Source organism: Sapajus apella, unplaced genomic scaffold (genome assembly GCF_009761245.1).
Source record: "Sapajus apella isolate SASKATOON/1434 unplaced genomic scaffold, GSC_monkey_1.0 scaffold81, whole genome shotgun sequence".
NCBI classification, from domain to species: Eukaryota; Metazoa; Chordata; class Mammalia; order Primates; family Cebidae; genus Sapajus; species Sapajus apella.
Window position 1 is genome coordinate 354,361 of NW_022437021.1, and position 21,113 is coordinate 375,473.

The 21,113-nt window shown below is 39.9% G+C and overlaps 1 long non-coding RNA gene across 2 annotated transcripts in view; it reads left to right on the top strand.

Annotated features, from left to right (window-relative positions):
* Nucleotides 1-20,164, top strand: part of LOC116533249 — a 46,377-nt gene extending 26,213 nt beyond the window's left edge. For both annotated transcript variants that reach the window (XR_004261171.1, XR_004261172.1), the window contains exons 2-3: nucleotides 1,828-2,027; nucleotides 15,499-20,164. This is a non-coding gene — a long non-coding RNA (uncharacterized LOC116533249). The remainder of the gene's footprint in view (nucleotides 1-1,827; nucleotides 2,028-15,498) is intronic.
* The last annotated feature ends 949 nt before the right edge of the window (nucleotides 20,165-21,113 follow it).

Genomic DNA, 21,113 nt, shown 5'->3' on the forward strand with positions numbered 1-21,113 from the left:
TAAAATGCTTAGCAAGATGTTTTGTGAAAAGTAAATGTTCAAAGAATACAAGTTAATGCTTAACATTAGCATAAATGTAATGCTTAACAAGGCCTTTCAGTTTCTACTTCTGTATATGCTAACCCCTTACACTGGAAAGCCCTCTCGGTTCATTGGCCACCTAGCTGACTTCTCACCTCTCTACCTCAGCTCAAGTGACATCTCCTCTGGGGAAATCTCCAGAGCTTGAAATTAGGTGCCTGTTTTTATGCCTCTGGAGTATCCACTGCTTAATTCTTTTACAGCATTTTTCAAGTTTTATTGTAATTGTTTTTTTAATCTGTCTCCTTATTGAAACTATAAGTTGTAGCAAGCACAATATAACATTTATATCTCTCAGAGCTCACAACTGAGCCTGATAGATAGTAAATACTCAATATATGTACAGTGAAAGAATATTCAATTTTTTTTGTTTTGTTTACATTTATAAATAAGTTGTAATTGGATGTATTCTTTTGTCTTTAGTTTTCTCTAGTTAGTATTTCTCAAGGAAATACTAAACTTTGGGAGCTTAAGGTGGGAGAATTCCCTGAAGCCAGGAGTTTTGAGTCCAGCCTGGACAACAAAGCAAGACTCCTGTCTCTACAAATAGATAAACAAATAAATAAGAATTAGGCATAGAAGTGTGCATCTGTAGTCCTAGCTACTTGAGAGGATCACTTGAACCCAGAGGTTTGAGACTGCAGCGTACTCCCGCCTGGGTAACAAGGCAAGATCCCCACCTCAAAAAAGAAAAAGAAAAAAAGGAGTGCTAAAAGGAACCTATTATTTCCCTGAGTAATTTTATGAAGAGGTTTGATTTGGGGCTCTATAATGAATTCTTGACATTTTCAGGACAAACTATTTTTGGTGAGTTCTTATTTTAATTGAAGAACTAATAGACATATTGGGTTACCTGTCCAATCCTTAGACATTCGGTTGTACTATTCAGTATATGGCTTATTCATATTCATTGAGGGTGATTTGGATTATCTACTTGAGTGCTAATAGGTTTCAACTACCACAATGCCCTAGCCAAGTGGGCTTCCAATTAATCCAATTATGTCAAGACATATTATAGTTAACAGGGTTTGGAGGGATCACAAACATTTCAAAAAACTATTTAGATCTATTTCACTGGCATCTTGGGCACATACAACTGTTGGACAGAAATACAAGGAAACCTCACTGTCTTAGGCTAATTTGAGGGAAGACCAGTATAAACTATGATATGTCAGAATTATAAAATGTTGTAATATATTATATAGAACATACTTACATAAGCCAGGGATTAATATTCTGTGGCCAAGACTCATAACTGGATCTGCTTTAATAAGCAGGACAGAATTCGTGTTTATTTCATTAATTGTTAGAAGCAGTTGTTACTGGAGTGTTTGAAAGCAGTCTATTTCCTTAAGAAGATTAATCACCCCCTGCAAAGCTAATTTAATTAGAGCTGTAAACTCTCTTCACCAAAGGAAAAGTTAAAGCCAATTCCCCAACTTGGAGTTATCAAATGTTTCAAAGGCACAAGGTGTGAATTAACTAGGTTTTCCTGGAATAACTTAATAAATATATGAGTTAAGTGATAATAATGATGATTCCTGCTGTTCTGCTCATGTAAACTGTAATTAATGTTTATAACGTTTCTCCTAGCCCCTCTTCAAAATTAAATTAAGCGCTACAAAATTATAAAAGAAAAAAAGAAATTTTATTCCGTTGTGAGAACATTAGAATTTCTATTAATGATGAAGGGATATTCAGGTTTTCCAACTAAAGAATAAAGTAAATATTTTGATTTGGTTGCAGATCCAGAGAATGAACCTCATGGAAAGCTGCAAAAAGAACTTGGGGAGGGTCAGGCAGTCTGTTTTCTTGTACCCAGCCAAGGCACTCTGAAGCCATTATAGAGCCTGTACTGCTTGACATCCAAGGCAGTGCTAATCCTGCACTCACATGTTTTCATGAAGATTTTAGTTGCCTGCTTAGACAAAGGAGATCAAAGAAAGGTAAGGAGTGGAGGGACAGAAATTGTATTTTGCACTAGGCAAATACAATTTGGGATCTGGAATACTAAGAATAGGAAACAGTAAATTACTAGTATGGGCTATGGTAAAGTTTGCCATGTGGATGTCTTTTTCTGCCTCTGCATTTCTTTTGTCGCAATTCCCATTTATTTATGCCCCATGTATTTCCATGAAGGATTTGAAATGGCTTTAATAACTGACACACAAGACAAAACAAATATTTTCCTCAGCCTACTCTCACTTTAGATTCAAGCTATGGAGCTCACAGCAGGCTCCACAAGAAATTTCTGCCAATGGAACTAATCATTAACTGGTTTTATTATTAACACAAAGAGCATGCATAAAAAACTCTTGCTTTCTTTTTCCTATATAGTTAATGTTGGTCCAGAAAGACAACCTCTTTTCCTCTTTCCAAACATCAAAATTAGTTTTTGTCGCATAAACGTGGCCTAACTAGTCCGTCTATCAACCATAGTTAAAAGATATTAAAACAAGATACAACTTCTCTTGGAAGGCTATTCCTTGTGGTTGCTGAAAGGATAGTGTGAAAACTTTATTGTTTCAGATTGGACCTCCCAAGCTTGACTGTGAATTTTTATGCCTGAGCGTGTAAAAAACTCCAAGAAAAACACAGCCCAAACCACCACATTTTGCTTGCTTTCAGGTTCAAACCCTATAAAACCACCACATTTTGTATGGTTTCCACTCCAAACCATAAGTTGGCATGAGGTCTCACTAGACGTTCTGCTCAGGTCTAATTGAAATGTTTACCAACCTTGACAACATTTTTTTGTGAACTTGTCACTTATTTGGAATGCAGGTGAAACAAGCTGAGTTCTCAGCAATAGTTGCCTCATTTTGATTCCTTTACTCTATCCCCACCACCCAACTATAGACATGGGGCAATTTTGTTGTCCTCAGTCAGTTATTGTTACTCCTTCTGTGACATTCTGCTGATGGTTGCCTTGGACCTTCTAACTCCCTTTTTCCCCTCCAAACTTATGTCTTCTGTGTATCATCCTTCCAGATTATGTACTTTTAAGCTAATTAGATAAATCAGCTTTGCTAAGGTGTTAACAAGATTTCAAAATTCTTAGGGAATGCACAGGGCACTAGATTGTGAGTTTGTTGTGGCAGGCATAGCCTCTTGCTGACAATTTAGAATTGCTAGATAAAACATGGGATTTTTAATTGCTAAATCTGACAATCCCATGACCACTATATCTTCATCTTCTAGTAACTCCCACACAGTATGTTCTCAATAAATACTGATTGAAAATGACTACATGAAAGTAATGGAATATATATCTATATATATATGAATCCTTTCATTCTCTCTAAATCCTATCACATAGGGAGCTGAGTCACCTCTTAGGCCTGCTTTTATGATTGCAGGCTTCTGAGTTTGTTTTTCATGGAGATTCGAGTAGGCGCGTAATCTTTGACTTTTCTTCCTTCCGTTGTTTTCTTCTGGTCATTGTTCTAGAGTAGCATCTGTCTTCCTTGGAAGAGCCTGTAGAATAGAAAGGAGTGAGGGAGGGATCACCTGCTATTGTTGCATAGTTCAATAAGGGAAGAGCAATCCTGAAAACTGGGTTGGGAGACTTTGAGAGAATGGGAAAGCTAAGCAATCGCATCCTACTGTCATTCTCTCCCCACCAGAAGTGGGAGTTCCCTTAATAAGTACAAACAGGAGACTCTTGGGAGTCCACAGGGGCTGAGAGGGGAAGTTATAATCTCAGATTGGGCTGACTAGAATCTTTATAAATAGTCCTAATACCCCCAAAGTCATCATCGTGAGGATCCTTAAGGCCTCTGTGGAAGTGGAAAAACTCTGCAGCATGTTTATTTTATAATTATGTTAAATTATCAATTACATTTATCATTGCAACTGCTGTAAAATCACAAGGGTGTTCTTATTTTTATAACTAGGGGCCATTGGGCATAAATGCAGTGTTGCTTTGTCTTTATTTGTTGCATCTATTGTTTTTTTCAATAAGTTCCCGGAACTTTTCCGATACTTTCTTATACCTTTCTTTTGGTGAAGTCAGTAGCTTTTGGAAAAATGAGACTTGGAAAACAAAGAACTTGGTGGAGAAAGTGCTTATGCTTTAGGGAACTCTTAAGCACATGCTATGTTAGTATGTTGTATGTTTATTTAGAGCTGTAACTAAAGTTCATGGTTGAAATATTTTCATGTATTGGTTGCCCCGGAAAGGCAAGGGAAATACTTTAACCTTGAGACAAACCAGGTCTGAGCTGGACTGAGCCCAGGACTCTCCTACACACTAACTCTCTCAAAGTCTGTTTTGTAAGTGGATTATCTCTGCCACTTGTTTATCTGATTTCTAGAATCTACTTCTGGCCTCAGGCACATTGACAAATAGAGGAAAACTATTTGCCATCTTGCTACTGAATTCTGTTCCTGTAACAAAACAAGGTCAAAGTGCTTTGAAGGCCCATCCAGGAGGAGTACTTTCAAAAGTGTAGACGGTTGGTTTTCTACATATGATGGTTAAACATAATGTGGGTTTTATAGTCAGCTTTATCTGGAATGTAATTCTGGATCTGTCCTTTCTTAGCTGGAATTGAGTTCTTTTATCATTCTAGGCTCTAGTTTTCTAGTTTGTAAAGGGGAGGTAATTTACTGTATCTACTGCATAGGGTTGTTGTTAGAATTAAATGACCTATTTGTGGTGAGTTTAGCCCATATATAGTGGTCAACAAACGGCAGTCATTATTGTTTAAAGTCTAGAACGGAAGACTTAATTTTTAAACAGAATCTCAGAATGTCCCTGTCCACAAGTACACCTGTGTGGCCTGGATCTCACTTGTGGGCCATGATGGAAAGTGTGGCAGTAATGTCCCTGTACCTGGCTGGCCACATTCCTGGTCCCTCCCTTGAATGTCCAGCCTCTGGTTTAACTGGAGTTGGAAGACAGGGTTAGAACACTCTTGCACCCTCTGAGATAGCCAGGGTTGGGGCCTGGTGGAAGGTGGGTGAGGCTTCCCTGGTGCCAACACAAATTGCCTTTGACCTTCCCAGCTGCTCCTTCTACCCAACTTTCTCAGGGTTGTCTGGGGGCAAATGTGGTCCCAGTCCTGCAGAGGTGATGGCTTGGCCCACTGCCTGGGGCTCTGCTGGGCTCCTGGCCCTGCCCTCAAACTTCTAGCTCTCTTCTGGCTCAACCAGAAGTTCAGGTGTGAGGTGGCCTAGTGTTGTGTGTTGGCCTGGGAGAAGGGTGGAGAACAACACTTAAGCAATTTATCTACAGGCACCCTGGGGAAATTTGTGTGTGTGTGAGTGGAATTTTACTGCATGCTGTTTGTCCCTTTTACCTACTTTGAACTTTCTTTCTTTCTTTTTTTTTTTTTTTTTTTTTTGAGACAGTCTCGCTCTTTTGCTGAGGCTGCAGTGCAGTGGTGTGAGCTCAGCTCACTACAACCTCTGCCTCCTGGGTTCAAGTGATTCTCCTGCCTCAGCCTCCCAAGTAGCTGGGATTACAGGCGTACACCACCATGCCTGGCGAAATTTTGAGTAGAGACAGGGTTTCACCATGTTGACAAGGCTGGTCTCGAACGCCTGACCTCAAGTGATCCACTCACCTTGGCCTCCCAAAGTGCTGGGATTACAAGCGTGGGCCACAGCACCCAGCCTTACTCTGAACTTTCAATGAGTTCAATTCCACTAAAAGCATAAAAGCCACTGCAGATGAGTTGTGGAAAGAAGAGATTAGAGGAAGAAGGAAGCACTTGAGATGGGTTCCTCCCTTCAACATTTTACCATCTTCTTCCTTTTAGTCTTTCTAGAATGTCCATCTGTTTCTGGCCATTATAGAAAGAGAAGCTGAGTTTTAGAGTTAGGAGCTTTGAAATTCTTATTTCTTCATCTTTGCCCACCCTTCTAACCCTGTGTTCTGTTTCTTCTGCTATTCTTTTTTCTTAGAGCATAGGAAAGGGGAGCTTTTAAATGAAACTTAAAGTATGGAAAAAAAGAACTTCAGAGGAAAATGAAACAAGGGAGATGAGGCTAGTAAAGTAAGGAAAATGGAGAAGAGGAGGAGGAGGAAGGGTTAGCTCCTAAACTCCAAGTTAAGAGGAAACTGTCTCAAATTGACATGGAACAGGCAAGGCCTCTTGAGTTACTTAAACTTCAGAAAAGGATCCACCGAAATTTGATAGAAATGGAAAAGGAAATGCTTGGGGTAGAGAACCTCCAAACATTAGTAATGATTTTGAACAACTCAAAGTATTGAGGCAATCTGCAGGCTACATGCCTGTAGATCACCCATGCAGAAAGATCAAAAGGGTTAGAATTATCTGTTGATATTAGTAATATTTCTTGACATCTAGCTAGAATTGGTAATTTTAAGTTTTAGATTCATTTCTTTGGTGATAGCTATGATATATTTTATAGATAAGAATTATATCCATAGGCTTGCTATCATAGGCTCCATTTTAATTAGCATTAATTTAGTCTCCTGTTTTTTTTAAGCACATTTGAAACATTCATTTATCCTAGAAAAGTCATTGCCAAATAAAAAGATGATTCCTGTATGTATAAAAGCTATACATTAAGGAGGAGTGTCCCAAAATATGAAAAAAGTCAATTAACCTAAATAGTAACTGTTACAGGAACAAATATTTTCCTTTATGGGATTATATCATTTATATGAATTTGTATAATAAATTTTCTAAATGCTTTTGTGATGACGAAAGACTCTGCTTTGAAAGAATTTCAGGTGTTTCATGTCCCCAGCAGAGGGGCAGCCACCCATAGCTGGGAGGTGGCCATAGACATCTCTGTGCCTCCAGTGCTAGCCCAGTGCTGGGCACATAGAGGCTCCAGTGTTTCTCAAGCCAAACTGAACTGTGAAGGAAAATAGTGAGGAGGAAATCATGAGGAAGGGTTATTTATTTGTTTGTTTGTTTTAACATCCTTATTACCTTGGTGGCAATCTGGTTTAGAGACCTACTCTGATCTTTTTTCTTGAGACTAAGCATCCAGAATATTTTAATAAAAAAAATTTTTTAACCACCATTTGTTGAGCAGTTATTACGTGTCAGGCCCCTAAATATACTGTGTGCTTGGGACTCTTCACAGGTGAGATTATTTAATGCTCACACAGCCCAGTGATGTGGGAATACGGACTCTTTTCTATGCAGTGCCTCACTCCACTGCGAAGGCTCAATAGATCATAAACAATAGCAGTAACAGCTGTGAAAGGAATCCAGGGATCAATTTGTTGGAATAAAGCAAAACAGGGCTTTACCATATGGGAGATATATCTAAGATGGGTTTATTAGATGTAGGATGATTTTTCTTGTAGCCTAAGGGCTTTCTGGAGGGAACCTGAAATCTTTTCACTATGCCCACATCATTGCCAGATATGGATACAGTGAAATTGACCTTATCTTGTCTGTGTATATCTGTGTGTATGTATGCATACATGTGAGTGTGAAAGTGGAAAATTCTGGCTCATATACTAAGTTTCAATTGATCTCACACTCACTTTCTTATGTACTAATTTCTTCATGAACCTTATAAATATGCAGCAGAATTCTGCCCCCCCCAACCTTGCATGTGCAAATAAACTCATGTTCACTAACATGTAAAACCAGTGGCAGTAAAATAATGATAAAACATGGTTATTTCATAAGGGATATGGTTAGTCTTGTATTCTCATAGTAGGATGTAATGGAGTCCTCTCCAAAACCTGTAAAATTTTATAATAATTATTGACACCATTAATCAGAATTTGCCATGTGAACAACTCAGGGATCTGTTGTATCAAGCTGTCATGTGGTTGCAATCATACCTTTTAACTGCCATCAGAGGTAACTGTCAGCAACACCATATCTTCCCTCCAGTCTATTACAGCTTCAGTTCCCCAGGGCTCCATCCTGAGTCCAGGGCGATTTGTATGGTACACTAATAACCTGCTGATTGTCTGCACAAAAGCGAAATCATACACTGTTCAGGCAACACAGTGATTCCACACAAAAGCAAAGGACTGTCTGGCATCAAATAATAGTACCTTGTAGACAGTTACAAAAAAAACCTGAAGTCACCAGAGAGAGCCTGGGCTGGCACTGGAAAACTGTCCAAAATCCTACCCTGACCCTCTTTTATCCTGCTCCCATATTCCACTGACTCTGCAGTGTGTATGTGTGTGTGTCTGTGTCTGTGTCTGTGTGTCTGTGTGTGTGTTTATGTCAAATGGGCTGATTTTCCCTAGAGTATTTGTTACTGAGTCATTTATCTGTTTAATGATGGAGAATAATTCCTGCTGAGACTCTGACCCAGATTCCAAAGCTTTATTCCAAGGCTTGGCTTGTTTGCTTGTTCACTTGTCTATTCTTTCATTTGTTCAGTTGATTATTTTAAACCTGTTTTTATATACCAGCCACTGTGCTGGGCACTGGGATGATAATGATGATAATGGTGAACAAGATTCATTCTCAAATCTCAAGCCCTTTGTAGTCTTGTTGGAGCTAGTGATCGGTCAACTGGCAGTTACCCAGTGCTTAACAGACTGTCAAAGAGTTTCACCTCAATTCTAAAAAGATTTAAAGAAAATGTGAATTGTAACACATTGGACAATCAAGGCTACTCCACTAGACTGCAAGCTTGTTTAGAGCAAGAACTGAGTCTTGTCCCTGGAATTACTCCCTGGAATTACTCATAGCTCTGTGCACAGAAAGTGCATAGAGTATATGTTCTATTAAATGTTGTTTTTTTTTTTTATGAAACAGAGTCTCACTCTGTCACCCAGGCTGGAGTGCAGTGGCATGATCTTGGTTCACTGCCACCTCTGCCTCCCAGGTTAATGTGTTTCTCGTGCCTCAGCCTCCTGAGTAGCTGGGATTACAGGCATGCACCACCACGCCTGGCTAATTTTCGTATTTTTAGTAGAGACACTGTTTCACCATGTTGGCCAGGATGTTCTGGAACTCCTGGCTTCAAGATATCTGCCTGCCTTGGCCTCCCAATGTGTTGTGATTACAGATGTGAGCTATGGCAGGCCTAGCCTAAATGTTGTTGAATTTTTGAGATGCCTAAGAAAAGAATCTTCAGCTATAGACAGTAGATTGCAGATCTTAAAAGAAGAGGCTTTGGTGTTAGTTATGGCCTTGGCCTCTACTCATACTTTAACTTAGTAACCAGTGACAGCCCCATCCTATCCAATTTATTAATCCATTTCAAAACATATGTGCTTAACACCTATGATATGTCAGGGCACTACTAAGTAGGCGTTAACGTGAACAAGATAGAAACAGGATCTTTCCTATGGTAGCTCCCAGTCAGGGGGTGTGGGGACCTCGAATTGGCAGAGAGGATTTCAATAAAGTGTGTTAGATTTTATGAGAGAAACTGTTGCATTGGCTGCCTGAGGGGAGAGTTTAGGAGGTCAGGAAGAAGAGTGCTTCAGGGGCAAGAGACAAAGTATGCAAAGGCCTGGAGGTGAGAATGAGCAGGGTGCATTCTGGGGACTTTAATATATTAAGAGGTATTGCATTGTCACCTGCAATGAGAGGACCTTGCAATAAGGCTGGGAAGGTGAGTAGGGACGGATCCTGAAGAGCCCTGTAGGGAATGCTAAGTGGTTTGGACTCCATCTTAAGATCAAAAGGAATTTATTGACTAGATTTGAGCAGGGCAGCACCATGATAAAATTTGCATTTCAGAAAGACTGCTTGGGTTAGATAGTGAAAGAATAATTGTAAAGGGTGAAATATCAGGAAGGCTTTTGCAGTAATCCGATTGGAAGATGGTCCATAATCCAAGAGAGTGGTATAGGGGAAAAATGCGTAAGTTTGAGAATCCAACAAGTCTTGGCTCTAACACTTACTATCTAAGTGACTTTTAGTAAATAACCAATTTTCCATGGTCTCTACTTTTTTTTTTTTTTTTTTTGCAAAAGGGAGTAACTTTGCCTATCTAATGTGAGGCTTAAATGGAATACTGTATGTAAGATGCCAGACATTATGCGACATACTTTTCTAAATGACAGCCCTTTCCCATTGTTGTCAATGATATGACCTCCTCCTACCTCCTTGTATTTCTTTCATTTCAATGTACAACTTGATGATTTTCAATAGGATACTTTGCTACTGTTATTGTTGGTCCTCTTTATCTCTGCACCATGTGTATGGCAGAGGCTTTTCCTTTTTGCTTCTGTCTTCTTGTCTACTGCCCCTCTCCCAGAATGCTCTGAGTCATCACAAGGTTACTTCTGGAAAAGTCCATTCTGTTGAATGCGTTATTCCAGTTTGGATGATATTACAACCAATGAAAATCAAGCCTGGTGAGGGCTAAAATCCTTGCTCCCTTCCCTTCAGGGACTTGCTGGTAACTGCTTTCTCCTCCTCCTCATGCCCTTGGAATGCAGCTTTGGTGTTATCTTTGGCACTTCTTAGGGCTGCTTCTTAAGCACTTGTGGAGAGAGAACTTTGTATATTTTACAGATTAGACCTATTTTCACTCTGAGAATATTCCAGAATCCTGTCATATTTTCCTTTCTGACATCTCTAAGACTCATCTTTTCCTGTGAGTCTCCAATCACTAAAATCCTTTCCCATAGTTTGGTCTTCTTTTTCATTTATTCCTTATAAATGCCTCCATTGTGGTCTCTATTCTTGAGTTCGCTCTCTGTTAAGGCAATCTTCTTGGTGCCTTCATTACAACATCTTTTTAAAATGCCTTCACTGGTTTCTCTCATCTGCATTAAATCTGGACATTAGGGACTTTCACTGTTCTTTGTTGCCTGATTCTTTTTTTTTTTTTCTGTTGTTCTTGCTGGTTTTCCATATTTCTTCTTAATTTCTTAATACCTGAACTCTTTATATGTGTTTTTTTTTTAATTTCCCTCATTCATTTTTGTTTTCCTAGGCAGTTTTAAAGCTGTCTCTTCCCCAGCCAAGAACATTTTCTTTCCCTTTCATATGCCAAACCCAGCTTCTAACAAGTTGTATCCTGTAACCCTTCTCCATTTCTCTCGCAGCACTCTTCCTCACATTTGCTAATGTCTCTCTCTTCCTTATGATAGTCTTTTTTTTTTTAATCAGTGTACGCTATAGCTATCTAATAGAGTATATGTGTGTCCCCTTTTGAAACAATCAGATCTATCATCGATCAGGGAAGGTCTTTGCTATTAGTGCACTTGAGTACATGCTATTGCCTCCATTGCTACTACCTTTGTTTGGGGCTGACAATTACAGTTACCACCCAGTTGGTCTCACTGCCTTGGTTATCTTTCCTGGTTATTCTGCCTTTACATCGTCCTCAGAGACGTCTTGGTGGTCTGGACCCCTTCCCTTCTTCAACAAAACAGAACAGCAAAGTTCTGGCTTTCCGTGGCCTAGAAAATAAAGCTCTTCTTCCTAAGGTGTGCATCAAGAGTCTTCAGACCCTGGCTCCTCCTCACTGTTCCTGACTCACCCTATCACTTTTAACCCCAAATCCTAAATCTCAGTAACATAGAACTGCTTGAGGAGACAATTTACTATGTGTTGAGGTCAAGAGTGTTCTGCTAGAGACCAATATAGTCTGCAGAATTATTTACTATCTTTTAAAAATGAAAAAGATTTTCTGTAAATGTCTGTTTTTCTGGCTTCATCTCAGAAAATATGGCAACACTGTACCACCTACCCACCCAGCGGTAGAGGGTTGGAGTGGAATGGGAAAGCCCCCTTGGGTGAAGCAGCTCTGTCTGCAGTTTGCCATAGTTTCTGCACTCCTGTTTGCCTCCTCAACATTGAGGCAAAGCATCATTTGCCATTTATCACTGCTCTTGTGCTTTGTTTTATCCCCTAGTATTAGAAGAAAATTGTACCACATGTCTATAGATGAATCAAAGATGAGTCAATACTGTTTTGTTTTTCAAGATGTGCTATATGGGGCCCACTTGACACTATCATTGTCCTGCCCCTGCAGACATCTGAGTTGGATCTCTGACAGAGTGGCTTAGCGCTAAGGGTCTGTGTTTACATTCTGGGTCCATCACTTTCTAGCTGTGTGGTTTGGGGCAAGTTACTTAAACATTCTCTACCTTAGTTTTCATATCTATAAATCGAAGATGATTTATGGAAAGTGCTTGATACATCTCAGCTACATTTTGTCATCATTATTATTATTCTGCTTTCCACAAATCTAATGATAAGAATGACAGATCCATGAGGGACATGGTTTGGGGCAGGCTTTGGGGCAAGGGGTCTTTTGGTGCCTATTAAACCACATCTCCCTAGTTATGAGTTTTGCCACTTACTAGCTGTAGACTGGTCAAGTTATTTAACCTTACTGTGGCATCATGTTGTCATATTTAAAATGTTAGTGATGACAGCATAATCATAATAATATCCACATTTTTGTTAATGATGCCTCATCTGAGATTACCACGTACTGAGCCAACCATGTACTATGTGTAATGGATGCCCGTCTGCCACATAGTAAGTACAAGTGAATAGTAGTTATTATTGTCATCAGCTGCCCTGCCTCTTGCCCAGGGAACATCACCCAGTAGTTGTGAGGTCCCAGGGAGCCAGGTGACCCACCTGCATGTTTTATGTGTTACCTCTGCATGGGCTTTTCAAAAATTAAGATATAATTCATATACCATAAAATTCACTTCTTAAAGTATACAATCCAGTGGTTTTCAGTATAGTCAGAAAGTTGTGCAATCATTACCACTAATTCCAGAATGTCTTCATCACCTCCAAAAGGAAACTCCACACCCATTAGCAGTCGTTTCCCATTTCACTTTCCCCCCAGTCCTCCACAACCACTAATCTATTTTCTATCTCTATGGATTTGCCTATTCTAGACATTCCATATAAAAGGTATAAATGAAATCATATGATACATGGCTGTTCATGGGCTTTTTTTTTTTTTTTTTTTTTTGCTGTGTGTTTTTCTGAGGAGTAAAGCTGCACCCTTTTCCAGAAAACAGATTTCTGCTGGGAACATCAAGGAGCCCCTAAGTAGGAAGTTTCAGTTAGGAAGACAACATCAGCCATTACTAACCTAAGAGAAACAAAACCAAACAGACTTAGATCCTAGGGGCCAATGTGAGTATGTTAAGAATTTTGAGGAGCAGCAAACCATTAGTATAAAGAAGCAACCAAGCTAGATTACCTTGAATTCTTTACAGCCTGACCCTCAACACACCGTGGGAATCTCAAATGTCCATCTGTGGACTTCCTGCCTTAGATTTACCTCACAGTTGGTGAAAAAGACACATTCTGGACCCTTTCTCAGGCTAACTGAATCAGAATTCCCAGGGTGGAGGTTGAGGAACTGCCAAAGATGGTTCTGCCAGGAAGTAGGTTTGGAAATTGTTGACTTATGTGGGGCAAGGTTATATGACATGGATACGGATCTGTGTTGTATTTCATCCTCAACAACACTGCTCTGTAATGTGGATGTTCTTTTTAAGTGAACATGTCTGATCTTCTTGGTAGAGTTTTACAGTTAGGGCTTATTTTTCTTTGCCCATCTCAGTCCCCTGCACACAGCTGTACACAAAGTAGGGGCTCAGCATATATTGGGTGATTGGTTACACAGGAGGCTTGAAGGCATCACTGGGATACTGCCAGACCCAAAGCCACTAAGGTCAACAGGTCTAAGAGGAGCACTTTTTGCCCATTCTAAACATTCTTTGTTTGAGATTTCAAGGCTGGTGTTTGTTTTCAGGGCTCTGATTTGTGACCCATAGTCAGGAGCCCTTTGATGTTTGGGTTCCAGAAGATGTCCCCAGAGCAGTCCCTTCACAGGGACCTCTCAGCCCTCTGTGCGGTGCTGGTAGGTAGAGGGGTGACCAAGTGTAGGGGTGGTTCCTATACTTGGAAGATCCCATGATGCTTGTTAACATGTAGATACATGTCCCTCACCCCAGACCCACTGAATCGAATTGTTGTCCATGAAGGGAAAATTGCTACCCAGATACTATCCAAATATTACTCTAGAGCTTGAAGAATATGACCTTCTGCCTATGTGTGGAGCACAATGTTCTGTGTTCATGGGAATTTACCTGGATAGGGCTATGGACTGGCCCTTGGGAGACTGGGCTTAGTCCTGGCCCTACCCTTTAGTTAGTCCCTACAGGACACTGAGCAAGCCACTCACCTTTCACTTTGCTTCTTTGTAAAGTGAAGGATTTGGATTAGGGGAGACACCAGGAATGCAGACATGATCACTGATACCCGTAGGAAGTGTCTCTATAAATCCGGGCATCCGTTCTCAAGGACCCACCTCTTCTGTGTGCTCTGAGGACAGAATTGTCTTCTAAGACCGGGGCTAGCATCTGTTCAGTAACATCGGAGGTCATGTTCCCTAAGCCCACTGTTTGGAGGTTTGATGGTTGGTGTGGGATGGTGGTGACATTAAACAAGAAGCATGGGAATACCCTACCCTTTCCTTACTCACTTGTCCCTTCCTTCTCTTTTTTTCATATTCCAGTAATTAAGAGTTTTATGTGCACAATCTCCATTTATAAACTGCAGATAGCTCATGGGAGTGTGAAAGTCACCAATTGTTATTTTTTTTTCTTTCTTTTTTTAAAAATTTTTTGTACTGTCTTATGGTGCTGATAAAGTCAATTTAACCAATTGTTCATACCCTACTATGAAATACTCAATTCTAGCCATTGGAAGACTTTTTGTTTAACTGCTATCTGTTGCATTAATAAATTAGAGTGGGCAGATAATGGCACACGGATGCTGGGCTCCTGGTTCCTGAGGAAGGGGACAGAGGGGCCCACCTAGGTGGGGATGGCAGCAAAGACAGCCACCGATTTGCCAGTGCTCTGGTAATGGCGCTATCACCATCACTTTTGATGTTTTTGGTAGAAATCCCCTAAACTAGTAATGCTTCATTTAGACCATCTTTGGGTGAGATTATTATCATCCTTTCTTATTTTGTTAAAGACTGTGGGAATCAAACATACTGTTTGCCCAGGAACTGGCTAAGGCTTTGGTTACTATAATTCTGACTTTTCATGTGAGCTTAAATCTCAGTTTGTCCCCAGATATTATTTATTCAACTCTCACTTAGGTCGCACAATCGCTGTTCCATTCAGGTTGGTCCTGTGCAGTATTGTGGGGGAAGAAGCAACTTCTTTGCTCTTGATTCTTTGGGCTCTCTCTCCTTTTCCCCTAGTATATCCCTTCCTAGCCCATGTATTCTACATGGCTTATGCATGCAGATTTACTTGCATTTACTTGTATTTAGCTGCAATTATAGTTTTTCCTTTTTCTTTGGTACAACAAAATTAATAAAGAATCCTTAGGCATAATTTATGTGTTCCTGTAGTCTCTGCCCCATTGTCTGGAAAACCACAAACTTCATTTAGATGCCAGTGAATCCGTCATCAGGCTTAGGGTAAGCCATGCATTTACCAAGATCCTTACTTGAGCAGTGGTTTAGCTGTTTAATCTTTTGTTTATAATTTTACAGTTGCTGAAACAGAAGGAAAATGCACTCCCTTGGAGAAGCATGACCTTTTTGTGTTGCTTCCTACTGCTGTTGTTGAGCTCCTTGGACCCTGCCTCCTGGACACCATCATCAAGAAGACTTTATGGATGGGCCATCCACTCCCTGAGAGAAGAGGAGCATCAGCTGCAGTTTCTCTCTAGATTGCGTTCTTCATTTTGAGTAATGACTGTCAGCAGGGTCAGATTAAAGACAAAACAATGGGACAACTGCTTGGAGGACTAAATTATAAAGGCACCAACATGTCAGTAGTATGATTTATCAGCCCTTCTCTCAGAGAGGAATCTGTGTGGGGTTGGAAGGAATGGTTTGTTAAATTCCTTAAGGGTGGAAAGCAGGTCATAATCAGAATATAGAGGAATATGCTGTTTGGCTGCAGGGTTTGTTTTTCTTACTAGGATACATAAACAGGGACTATAGCTAGATTGTTTATGACCCCAGAAGGTAGGATGAGCACCCCCATGATCCTCTTGCTCAGTTCTTACCCATACAGACCTCAACCTTTCCTCTAATAAAGATTGAACAAGTAGTGATTTGAGGGAGACACCAATTCATTAGCCTACATGTCTCTTCTCTACACTCTAGGGCTTCGATAATAAAGACACTGGCAGGCTGTCTGTCTTCCACTTCTATAATGTGAGCCCTTAAGCACTCTTCGTTCAGTTGGGGGTGAGGGTCATTGCTCACAGAGCAGTTCAAGTCTTTACCTAGGGACCTGGTGGTCAAACTCTGTATTGAGTTCATTAGATTACTGGAGACACAAGGTAGAGCTGGGCCCTTCAAAAATACTTGGCTAAAGGATAACATTGCTCGTTATTTGTAGATAAAGCCATCATGGAACATGCCTGGAATCATGAAATATGGAACCAGTAGTCATGTTTAATAATGCAACTAACAGTCAAGTACCTACTGGACATTGAAGAGACTTAGGGGCAAGATAGATATGGTACCTGCCCTCATGGAGTTTACACCATAGCTTTCCCGTAGGTATGAAGAACAGTGGCTACAGCTAACAAATGGCTACAAAGATATTCTTGAGCCAGTGTTCCAATTATTAGGCTAATTCCTGTTTCCTTAATCATGCCTACTGACCATGTTCTATAAGCCTGCATTCTATAAATGGCCTATGAGCATGGGCTGTTTCCCCCCAGCAAATTTTGCAAAGTCCTGTGGTACCAGGGAAAGGGCTTAAGATTAGCAGGGCCTCTGGGGAAGGACATATGAAGTGACTTGGGTCAGGAAACAGGAAGGGATAGGGTTCAAGAAACAGCTATTGCTTTTGTTCTATATAGGAAACTGCAATGTGAAAAATGCTGGGCTGGGAATTTTGAGACATGGGTTTTAGTTTGTGTTCTAATACTAACAAGCTGTGTGACTGTGAGTAAGACATTGCACATTCCACTTGGATGCTCCTTGAGTGTCTCCAAACCCCTCCTACTCTAAAACGTTAAGATCAGGCCCTAGGCTACAGCTGGCCAGTTTGTAATTTTCCTGTTTCTATGCTGTTAGGCCAAATAGATCTTCAACAGTTACTTGATTATTACTTTTTTTCTGAAGTGGGTGTTTTGTCAATGTTTTAGGATACAGTGAGTCTGCTTCTCCCCTTTGAAGTTAGGAAGGTTGCAGCAACATACACTGTAGAACGTATGGAAGCTTTATTCCCGTTTTTCCCACCCCCCGTCTTTCTCCCACTCCTTCTCTTCCTCATATTTCTATTGAACATATGCCATTGCCATGTACCAGTTATGTGCTAGGTTTAGAGACACAAGATAAACCTGATACTTTCCCAGACTCCAGGAGACAAAAACCCTCCTTTTTTCATCTGCTGGCTTTCTCTTTGGAAAGAATCAGTGATGTCCCAGGGGAGTGTGCCCATGTTCCAGGGTAACCAACTACAGAGAGATGCCCCATTCTACTCAAGCAACTTTAGAGTACCTTGAGATCCACATCAGATAATTATTCAGGGCTGGGCATGGTGGTGCACACTTGTAATTGCAGCACTTCCGGAGGCCAAAGCAGCAGATTTCTTGAGCCCAGAAGCTCAAGACCCACTTGGGCAACATGGCAAAACCCCAGCTCTGCAAAAAAAAATACAAAAATTAGCTGTAGTTGGTGGCCTGTGACTGTAGTACAAGCTACTCAGGAGACTGAGGTGGGGGGATTGCTTGAGCCTGGGAGGTTGAGGCTGCAGTGAGCCGAGATCATGCCATTGTGCCATTGCACTCCAGCCTGGATGACGTAGGGAGACTCTATCCCAGAAAAAAAAAAAAGATAATCATTCTATCCTAGAGTCATTGTGGAAAGATCTATCTTCAGATATAAGGAAGAAATAGTCTTTTATTTCTTAGGATAAATCTGTAGAAGGACAGTCCTTCAGACAGTGAAGGCCCTGACTACTTTATACTCTGTAACCCATCCCTTCCCTGGTAGGGAGGACTACTTCTTAAACTTACAAAGTACCTCTAGGCAAATAGACATTTTCATATATACTGTGCTTCATATATCCCTATGTCTGATGACCTCTTTAAAAAGGAAAGGAAAAAGCCTAATCACACAAAAAGATGTTGCTATTCTTACCCTGTTGTGAATCCTATATAAGCAAATTCATATCTTTGTTTTTTCCAACATTAGCAGATCTATTTGATGTATATCTCTGAGTGCAGAAAATATTTTACAGAAAGATAAATCTATGGAATTTCAAATTCAGAATTGTTGATACCTGCTATTTGGTTTGAGAATTTTGTCCTGGGAAATAGTATTAGGGATTTCAATTTCTGACTTAAATGGTAGAATTAGTTACTCTTAACTCTTGATTTTACTTCTGAGTTGAGGTCAAGGAACAGGCAGATACCTTCAGTTAATGTCTGTATCTCTCCATGACCAAGAGCTTTAATTTTCTTGTCTTCATTTTTGCAGATGAACATCATTACTAAATGGATTGAATAGTATTTTATCTTCTCTCCTTGTCCTTACTTTCCCTCTGGTAAATATGTTATAAACAGTGTAAGGCTCATAAATTAGAATCGCTGGTAGGACTTGGAAGAGAAACAAAGGGCCATTGATAACTCACACAAATGGAAAATCAACCCTGAAATAATTGACAATATATTCAAATATTTTGGTGCAGTCTCACTCCCATTAAGAAGAAGAGACTCAGTAAATCTATATGACCCTAAACATTCTAATGAAAAGGGGAACATTCTGTCAATCAGCCCATATTTCTAAATATCTTGATATTGGCCATTGTAAAGACAAACGTACAGATGATGGACTTGTCTTTCTACTTCTCATTTGCATGGTCTGGAGCCTTGTACCTCCAGCCATTGACTCTAAGGCAATTTATATTTGTTTCCTCTTCCCTCTTGAGAGAAAACAAAAATCTCACTTTTCCAAGCAATTAAAACTCTTCTGCTTCAGCTAGGATGAAAGAATTTGGAGTTCTGTCTCCTTGTATATAATTGCATGTTTCATCTTCCTTGTTTTAATGATTGACAGAAAACTGATAAACTGAGACATCTTTGAATCAAGGTTGAATATACTCTCTTGGTGGCCCCATTGCTAATTTGTTTGACTATTTTGCAGGATTTCTTTCTCTGTAATGGAAAGGTTTATTAAATATGAGGGGTGCAAAGCTTTCTGAATACTAATGAACTTATTTGCCAAAATTTAAATGTTCTTCTTGTCAGTGAATGTCTGTCTCTCTTAACAGGATCCAAATTGAATAATGAAGAAAATTAGACTCTATTGTACCCTCAGGAGAAATTGTGGTGAATCGTAATAGAATACAGAGGGGGAAAGGGGTCACATTTTAGAAAAAAGAGTAGATAAATTGGATTATAAAAAAAGGGATTAACTCTGGAAAAACTCCATTCTTTTCAAAAAAATGTACTAATAGTCATTCAATGAGCAGGATTTCCCACTGCACAAGCATCTATACCTTTGGCCAGTGTAGAATGAGAGTAAGGTCATAATCATAGGGAGATGCATGCTAGGTTTCAGTGGTTATAATTTACTAACCTCATTCCCATATAAGGCTTTTATATGCCTATGATGGAATGGGAAAATCAATAAACTTGGAAAAGGAACACTATTCTTCAGAGAAGTTCAATGAGAGATAGTTGAGTTGGGGAAATTGCCTCAATTCTTCTTTTAAGCATGTAATAAGGCTCTCTCTTTGTATGTTTACTTCCATTGCCTTGGTGTTATCACTGATAAAGTCAATGATCACAATGCCTTTGCCTTGGCAGCACCTGAGGGACACTGGAGGAACCAGGTAGTTGTACTCGTGGCCAAAGAGGAAAGCTGCCAGAACTTTAGCAGCCACACAAGTGGCCAAACATTGTCAGGAATAAAAGTAGTGTGTGTGTGTAGTGAAATGAAGTGATGGAGGGAAAGTGAAGGAGAATACAAAGGTGGGACTGTGCAGAGATGGGAGTTCATCCCTGTCCTACACTTGAAATAGGAAGGCATGGACTGGAAAAGGATTAGGTGAGGAAGGATCCCCAAGTAGAGAAAATAAAGGGAAGGCTGCATGCCTCCAGTGTTTGCTAAAATTAATTCTCCTGAGATTTCAGGGGGAGAAATGATCAGGAGAAAGGGAAAACAGCCTCAAAGCCTGTAAGGGTTCAAACAAAATATAAACAAAAAAAATTTTTAAAGCTAAAACTATGCTCTTCTAATAAGAAAGGCTGGACACTAACAGAAAGCTTGATGACAGCAGGATTTGTATTTAGCAATTTATTTAGATCCCTAAGAGAAAAGGCTTATGTGACATAGATTCATAAGATAGAAATGTGTCTTTGGCTAGCTATGATACCAGGCTTCACTCTCAAAGGAGAAAACGAATGGTTGGTGCATCTCAGATGAACACCAACCAACTGTGCAATATTTCATTTGAGAATGCATTTCCTTGTAGTATCCATGATTAAATAAAAAGAGACCTAGTGTATTTGATTGCTTCTGTGGCAAGGCTTGAGAACTATAGACCTAGATTTCCTACTGGGAGTGATCATAGGATTTTTAAAATTAAGTAAATGGAAGGAGATTAAGATTCATCTCTATCATTTCAAATAATGATCTGCACCTTTGGAAACAAAGAGGAAGTTGGAAAGTGGGAAGGTGAGGCAGGTGTGCAAAAATGGGGAAAAGGATGCCACAAGCCAACTAAAACTGTACAATTTGTGAGAAAATTAAATGAACAATAGAGTTTGAAGTATAAGTGAGTAATGAGGAATATGAGATAATGAGATATTTAAAAATAGCAAATTACTTGGAAGAGTGAGGATGAATGATGGGAGATGGTTAAGGGATTTGGGAAGGCAAGGAAGAGAAGAGATGCCTGGGATGGGAAACAAAACGTGATTAATGGCTGTAAAAGGGCACATTTGGACTCTCGATGGCATATCTTTCCAAACTTTGGAGAATGTGCACAACCTAGTAATAAAGAAGGAAAAGATTGAAAGAGTTCATGGTTAACATGAAATTGTGAGGACAACAGAGGAAGCAGTAGGTGTCATTAGTCCTATTAGTCCTCAGGAATGAAAGCATTTCTAGAGAAACTTATTAATCTATGTTCTTCA